An 8,394-nucleotide genomic window follows, 5' to 3' on the forward strand; every position below is an offset into this window, starting at 1 on the left:
TTTTTCTCTGAAGTCGTGTCACTTCCCACAGCAACAAGCTAACAGATACAATCTTAAAGATCTTTAACTAAATCCTAGCCATGAGGTGTAGTAAAGATTCCATTCCTAAACGTTTTTCAGACGCCGGAGTTTCTTAGATAACCGAGGCTGTCGATGGAAGTGGGTCACAGGCCTATTGGCAGTATCGGTGAACGAGAAAACTTGTGAAATTTTGTCATGTGTGGCTCCACACACAATGCCAGGTTTATGTCTCATCTGTGTAGATGCGTCTCTTGAGTCTGTCGCCCTCCGCCCAGCCTTCGGCTGGCGCCAATTCAGGTATACCAGCATTGTTCTGCTGGAGACATGTCTCGGCGAAGCGCTGCTCTGTGTGCCTGTAAAGCTGTGGGCCTGTCCGGCAAGATTTACTAGGGGATGGGCTCGCTGCCAAGTGCTTTCACTTCCCAAATGCCGTTTCTATGAGCAAAGAACCATAAAAATGCCTCATGCTATTATCGCCCTACCAGGCTCCATCAGCGTCTGCTCAGCCCGTTAACTTTCTAGAGTCTCGCTCAAGGTGCGTCAGGTTGTAATAAAATTTGTAATGATTTTCCATATACGAAAAATAGCTGAGAGAGTAACTTGTCCTTTCTCACTGCCCTCTACCTGCCATTGGTTTCTGCATGGGTAGTGTCTCACTTCAATAATGTTTAGTGTGACACGAACCAGAGGAAATCATTGAAAATAATACGAGAATCTCATCCTGGTAACAGATATGTACGTGAAAGAAGATAACTTTGCCAATCAGGATTTCCTATGGCTAAAACACATCCTAGCTTGACCTCATTCACTCCCGGGGTCATTGACTCACATGAAGTTGCAAGCCAGCAAGAGTACATATGAAGGGCTTACTTCAATATTGGTATAAGTCCATTTTGGTTCATTCTGAGATACAGAGTCCTAAAGTTAAATGAGCACCGAAAAATCTGCAGTTGAGATACCAGAAATATTCAAGCATATGGCTTCTTGCTAGAGATGAACCTTTCTTTCTGTTTGTGTCGACCATTAATTTCAGAAGAATTATAGACAGAAAAGTGGAGGTAATGGACTTGTACCACTACATCTACATCTACATGATTACTCCGCAATTCACATTTAAGTGCTTGGCAGAGGGTTCATCTAACCACAATCATACTATCTTACTATTGAAATAAGCCCTTCATATAAGCTTTGCTGTGAGTGGTATGAATTATGTTAGACGCATGGGCCATTGCTACCTCACAGACAAACGATAAACATTTGATAGGTGGTTAAAAGGCCTTGCAGCAAAGAAATACACCCATTCACCATATGCTATGGTAAGCGATGTCTAATGTCCCTAATCATTTACAATGTCGTGGAGTATGGACTGTTTTCTGCTCATTGATTTACCCCTGCTCTATCACTCATTTGGTCTCAATCATCAAACACATAAATTATAAAATTCTCAATGAACAAGGAAATCAAATGTATAATCTGTTTGTCTTATTACCTAAGTTGTGTAAATTTGTGTATTATTTTCTATGGCATGAAAACAAATAAAGGCATGTAATCAGACCATTTATAAATGTGCAGCAAAATATATATTCCTCACAACCAAGACAGTTCAATTGATACATTCAAAAACACAAAAGGATATTACATAATGATGTTACAGAAAGGTATCCTATCGTTCCCTCCACAAGGGTCCCTGTGGAGACAAATTTTACAATTGAAAAGTCACACAAATTGAGAACATCTTGTCTCCCAGTATGATAAATGTCTTAAGGTGTATGCTGATTGCTTTCAAATGGTAACATTTGGCGGATTATCGTCCAGTATATCAAAATGAGAACAATTAGCGACCTCCAACAAACCCCATAAGTCATTTCAAACGTTTTTGAAGAATTTTTTCATTGATTCTTCATCCCTACCCCTCTTCTCCGCAAAAAGGCACACAGTAATGGAAATAAGATAGGTTATTGCTTATTACATATAGCATTGAACGTTCACGCAAAATTACACCATTGTACGATACACAGTTCAAAACATATGACGCCACAAAAATTTAAGTGGGTGAAAATACTACCGTTTCTTAAAGCGGAAGGCACATTTCCCTGAGTAGAGTCACTAGTGTTTGATAATGAGTATTTGAGAATGAGGACACTCAATAACTTTCAACAAATCTCAAACGTAATTTCAAAATTTTAATCCTGTTTCTTTTTTTCGCTTACAGCTCCACAAAACGATGAACCGATAACCTACTAAATTTTTTTTGTTCATATGGCAAAATTGCAGCATCAATTATGACGTATACTCTACTACTTCATTACTATTAATTGTATTCGTAAGATATTTTGCAGACCTTATCCACATACCACAGTTTGACACTACATGCACTTTGTAATATTTGACAAGACAATCTTACATGCACATATAAAAAAATCATCACTATCTGATCCTGAATGAGATTTTCACTCTGCAGCGGAGTGTGCGCTGATATGAAACTTCCTGGCAGATTAAAACTGTGTGCCCGACCGAGACTCGAACTCGGGACCTTTGCCTTTCGCGGGCAAGTGCTCTACCATCTGAGCTACCGAAGCACGACTCACGCCCGGTACTCACAGCTTTACTTCTGCCAGTATCTCGTCTCCTACCTTCCAAACTTAACAGAAGCTCTTCTGCGAGCCATGCAGGACTAGCACTCCTGAAAGAAAGGATATAGCGGAGACATGGCTTAGCCACAGCCTGGGGGATGTTTCCAGAATGAGATTTTCACTCTGCAGCGGAGTGTGCGCTGATATGAAACTTCCTGGCAGATTAAAACTGTGTGCCCGACCGAGACTCGAACTCGGGACCTTTGCCTTTCCCAGAAGAGCTTCTGTTAAGTTTGGAAGGTAGGAGACGAGATACTGGCAGAAGTAAAGCTGTGAGTACCGAGCGTGAGTCGTGCTTCGGTAGCTCAGATGGTAGAGCACTTGCCCGCGAAAGGCAAAGGTCCCGAGTTCGAGTCTCGGTCGGGCACACAGTTTTAATCTGCCAGGAAGTCTCACTATCTGATCCTGTGAGTAGTAAAAGGGCCTAAGTACCAAAATTACAATTTTTACACGGGAGACAAGAAATTGATTTGAAGCAATACTTTCCATATTGGGACTTTCTTTTCGGTTCAAATTTTGTTTTCCGATGGAACATTTGTTAAAAGCAATTTTAAACTATTTACACTAACGTAGGTAAGAAATAGAACGTTACTTTACACTTCAACTTCCGAACTGTTAATGAATAGTGGGATTTAGGAATATATGCCTGCTAGAAAGACACATACATCACATTTCATTGATAAAACGTAACTAAGTATAAAGAGAATATTGCACAATGAAAACTCAAGCAATAATTGTTAATGTAAGTTGTAGGTTCTCATCTTCTTTTTCTTGAGAATATAGTCTTAAATATAATTTTATTAAGACTTGCAAAATAAACACACAGCGCCATCAGTATATATCACAGCAGTCTGAAAATGTAAGCTTTCATTTTCCTAATCTGAGAGTGTTAAGTTATTATTCCTTGTTAAATATATTTGTATCTGTGTTCAATACATGGGAAAATTTTCTTCCTTTAATTACAGTTTTCTTTCTGGTACACCACTAGATCTGGGAGCTGAATCCAGATGTGAGAGTTGGGACGAAGGTTGCATGTGTTTGCAGTTAACCCTGTGACGAAGTTTCCTGTAAGAACTGTCCCTAGATCCATATTATCTTACGCTAAATCGTAAAAGCTACTAATTCCAAAGTGTACTTTCATAGCTCGGTCGTGATAATTTCAATTTTCAACTGATATACGACTTCTCCTTTAGTATTTCTGCCACCAGCTTTTGAAACTGTATATTATCAGATTGGTTTACCAATTTCGAACACTGTGAATTTAACACAGGCCCTGCGTTGAATTACCAGTTCAGTACTGTGTAAATTCGGTCTGTTTTCTGAGGCTAGTTCTGATATCTGCAAGATCTCGGTCACAGACGATAAAGCTGCGACCTCTAGTTGGGAAGAGATCTCAACTTTTTTGTTTCATAATATGCGCACACTACTGATATATGTGCACTTGGCTATCACTTATAAATAGTCATTTGTGCTGAAATCAGCTGATAATGAGTAACATGTAGTGTCTGGTATCATTTCTACAGAAAGAAAGATAAAACATATCCTGCTTCGTACTGATTATGTTAAAGTATGTTTACGTCATTTTTCTGACCACCCCCACTGTACTATACCCATTGTGTAGCGACTGTGGGGAAGCTTGGGGCTTTTTTGCACTCGTATACAATAACATCTTGCTAAGAGTAGCATTTTATGACGCTAGTCGATCGCAAATTATTAATACATTCCGTTAAGCAACTCCCAGTTACAAGAACTTGACACTTTATGCTTTCATATTATATCAGCGTAGAGCGGGCCGTTCCACAACGTGAGGTTCATTCCAAACTTAGTTTTCGTTTTATGTCTACAAAAATTTAATGTCAGTATAGAATTTGGAAACAATAAAAATTTGCAATTACGGCCTCAGCAGGATTTACTTACGGAACGTAAGGTTGTTTTCGCTGCTCGACTTGCTTCCGCGTAAAGCAAACATTTAACCCTCAACGTGTAGCAGGTTCGCTTGCATTTTGAAAAAAAAAGTTATGCCTCTAGCAATGAGAAGCATGTAACGACTTATTTCGCCTTCGACTCTGTATCGCTGCTCTCTCGCTACCGTATTCAATGGTTTCCTTCTGGGAAGTAGGTAATTAGATAACACCATTGGTTGTCTCGCGAGAAGATGGATCACCCAGTGGAAACGTTCTGTAGGACATCTGGACCCGGCAGTTCACACCACTCTACCACCTCTTGTATCAGCCGTCTTTACTTGAGTGAAAGGGTCATAAATGTTATTCATATCAGTTAGCCAGTCGTAACTGCAAATATTATGAAGACTTATCTTTTCTGTCCCTTACATCCCTGTTCACAAGAGAAGCTCATAGGCACTTCACTGGAGATCATGTGACGTCACAGGCACAGCCAATGAAAAGTTAGTCATCGCAAGACACATGATGCTAATACCGAGTAACAACGCGTCTATAATGTCCGAAATCTGGCGAGGGAGAGAATGCACATATCTCGTAAGTTGTAACATATCCAGATTATAAGTGACCCCAGTAATTTCCCGTATAACGTAGTAGCCAAATTTTTACGAAGCAGATAGCGTGGAATGTAACCAGTAAATATTACATATATTGGACTCTGCTGGTCATTTAAGAAAATTATATTATTTCTACCGTGATTAAATACTCTGCACAATGAAACTTAATTTTGGAGTGTAAATGTTTTAGTGTCTTTTTTGGTGAAGCTTTAGTTCATACGCCACATTACTTTTCTTATTATGCTCTTGTAATACTTCATTTATAATCGCAACCATCTGTTAACGTGAAAGGTATTTATTACTAAAGAGGCATGTGGCTACTCTATAGATGTTAACAGATTCAATGAACACATATCGTAAAGTTTACGTAAACTCCACATGGACCATATGTCCCCATCTGAAAACTTAATGCTATTGGCATGCAGTTCTACTCATTTCAATTGTGTTGCATCATTCTTCTGTATATATTTGTAATTTAAAATATGTCTGTCGTTTAGTAATTATAAGTGGAAGGGGCCAATAGAATAATTATAAAAAAGGAAAATTTGAAGGTAACGTTTCCCTACACCAGTCCAACTGTTTGAGTTTTTAGAACCATAATTTTTGTGAAACAAACGACGGAATGTACACACTGTATTTTTATGTTATGTAAAAAGTCGTGAAGAAAGGAATTTCTGACACACACTCACTTAATAGCTGTCATGCTAGCCTTTGCTCATTTGCTCTGAAACATGTAATTTAAGATGGAAAACAATGATTCTAAAATTAGGTGCTATTTCCTCAAAAGCTTACAATCAGAGGGCAACGCCGTTCACGATTTTAAATGGGCAACTAACTCCCGGAGCGAGGTGGAAGTTTATCCAACTTCTCCAACCGAATAGTTACTGGCGACGTTGCCTGGTGCACACTATTTCTCGAAGTCAGATTTCAGAAATGCTTATCTGCAGTTACCCCTCGATGCTGAGTCGCGGTAGTTCGTCGTTATTAATACGCCATTTCACTTCTATAATTTACCAGATTTCCCTTTTGTGCTGAGTCAGCCCCAAGGATTTTCCAGCTTTCCTTCTAGAACGGAAAAATTTGGAAATTTATGGTAAGTTCTATGGTACCAAACTGCTGAGGTCCCTAGGCTTACACATTACTGAATCTAACTTAAGCTAGCTTACGCTAACGACAACACACATCCCATGCCCTATGGAGGACTCGAACCTCCAACGGCGGTGGGGGGGGGGGGGGGTGGAGGGGGGAGGGGAGCTGCGCGAAACGCGGCAAGACGCCCTAGACCACTCGTCTATCCCGGTCATTCGAGCAGAGAGTTAGACACATACTGAAGTGTGCAACTTAATGAGATGATTTAATTATCACAGGTACCACCTGGGAACGTCATCTGCAGAACTTAAAGACAGTGTTTCACGAGGTGAAGACCAGTGGTCTGTGGAGTAAGTTGGGAAACGGTAAGTTTTTTGCACGCAGTGTCTTAAGTATGGAGGGCGTTGAACCACTCAGTTACCATGTCGCAGCATTTGACAAGTCAGCTGTCCATCAGATATTCAAGGATCTGCAGACGTTCTTCGCTAGGTGAACTATTATAACAAAATCATACCAAATGCGCCGGAATTCTCGCGTCTTGTCTACCAGCTTTGTAAGATTTGAAATTTCTTTGGTCAGACGCTTGGTGTTGTGGACTGACAAGACAGCCAGTCCACAGTGACGGGTAACCGAAAGGCACGCGCTTAAACTCACGCAGGATGGCGTGAGGTCTGAAACAGGATACGTAATGAATGCTAGAAAAGTACGTAGCTTCTGGAATACTTAACTTTAAAACATCAAACGGGCACGCATTACGCGCTATATTGGGGGTATACATAGATGAAAAATTGAATTTCCACGAACACATAAGGCTGACAACAGACAAAGCAGAAAAAATATTCCACAAACTGGTGAGGCTAAATTCAAAACAGTACAGACTACCTCTACCAGTCATACGTACATACCACTGTGCGCTCTTCGAATCAGTACTCAGCTTTGCAGCTAGCACGTGGGCACATAGACTGAACGTGGTCACCAACAAAGCATCCGTCAGACGAGGGCAGAGAAGTGTCCTACTTAGGCTATCTGGAGCCTTCGGTACCACCTCAGCGGATGCGCTGTGTGTGGTGCTCGGAATATGCCCCATAGATATCACGATCAAATACAGAGCTGCGAGGTACTGGTTAAAGGTGGGGAGACTAGATAAGGTACACACAATAACCTGTGGGCCCATAGAGACGATACGTCACCTTAAAAGTTGGCGTTTGGATACATGGCAAGGTGAGTGGGATGTAAGTGAAAAGGGACGTAGGCTGCACGACTTCCTCCCTGACATAAGGGAGCGGTATGGTACATTTATTAACCGGGCACGGACCTTATCCCACGCACTTAAACCGCGTGAGTCTGAGGCAGACACCTACATGCACATGCGGGGAAGAAGGTTCCCCAGAACACACTGGCTTTTTCTGCGGGCAATACACGAACAATAGACATACACTACACTTAGATTACACAGATACAGACATAGATATATACACAGCAATAAGAGACGAAGAACAATGGGCACAATTAAACGCACTGACAAACAGTATTTCAAAAACAACACATGAAGAGTATATGCGGACACGACATCACACACATGCCTATTTGCAGCGTAACAGAAATCTCCAGAGGATGGACAGCGATACTCACAGTGACAGTGAAAATAGTGAAAATGAGCAGGAACAGGAGGAGGAAGCTGAGATGTGACAGTAAATAAGCAAATTGCTGGCAATCTAGCCAAGAAAACACCAAATGCTGTACAAGGATGCGCACCTAATGTAGTTAATACATAGGATTAGTAACAAATAGGATAAGAAACATTATTTCTCTACTAATAACCATTTGTGTGTGTGTGTGACTGGCGGTCAACGGCTCGATGAAACCATTCCGAGGTATTCACCGTCAATCACACAGGGTGATGTTACTAACATTTCTCTCATCTATCCTATCGTCTTTTTATATTCTTCTCAAAAACAATAAAATTTTATTTATATTTCAACCTAAAATTATTGTTATTTTGAATCATTCTTTGTAAATGTTGTAGATAAAACAAAAGGAAAGGAAACTGTAAAAAGATGGAAAACGAAAATTTTAAGATGTACGACCTGTTTTAAACATCAGGTAACAGGTCTATAATTTGGCAATAAATAAATA

The sequence above is a fragment of the Schistocerca americana genome, chromosome 6 (assembly GCF_021461395.2).
Source record: "Schistocerca americana isolate TAMUIC-IGC-003095 chromosome 6, iqSchAmer2.1, whole genome shotgun sequence".
In the NCBI taxonomy this organism is placed as follows: domain Eukaryota; kingdom Metazoa; phylum Arthropoda; class Insecta; order Orthoptera; family Acrididae; genus Schistocerca; species Schistocerca americana.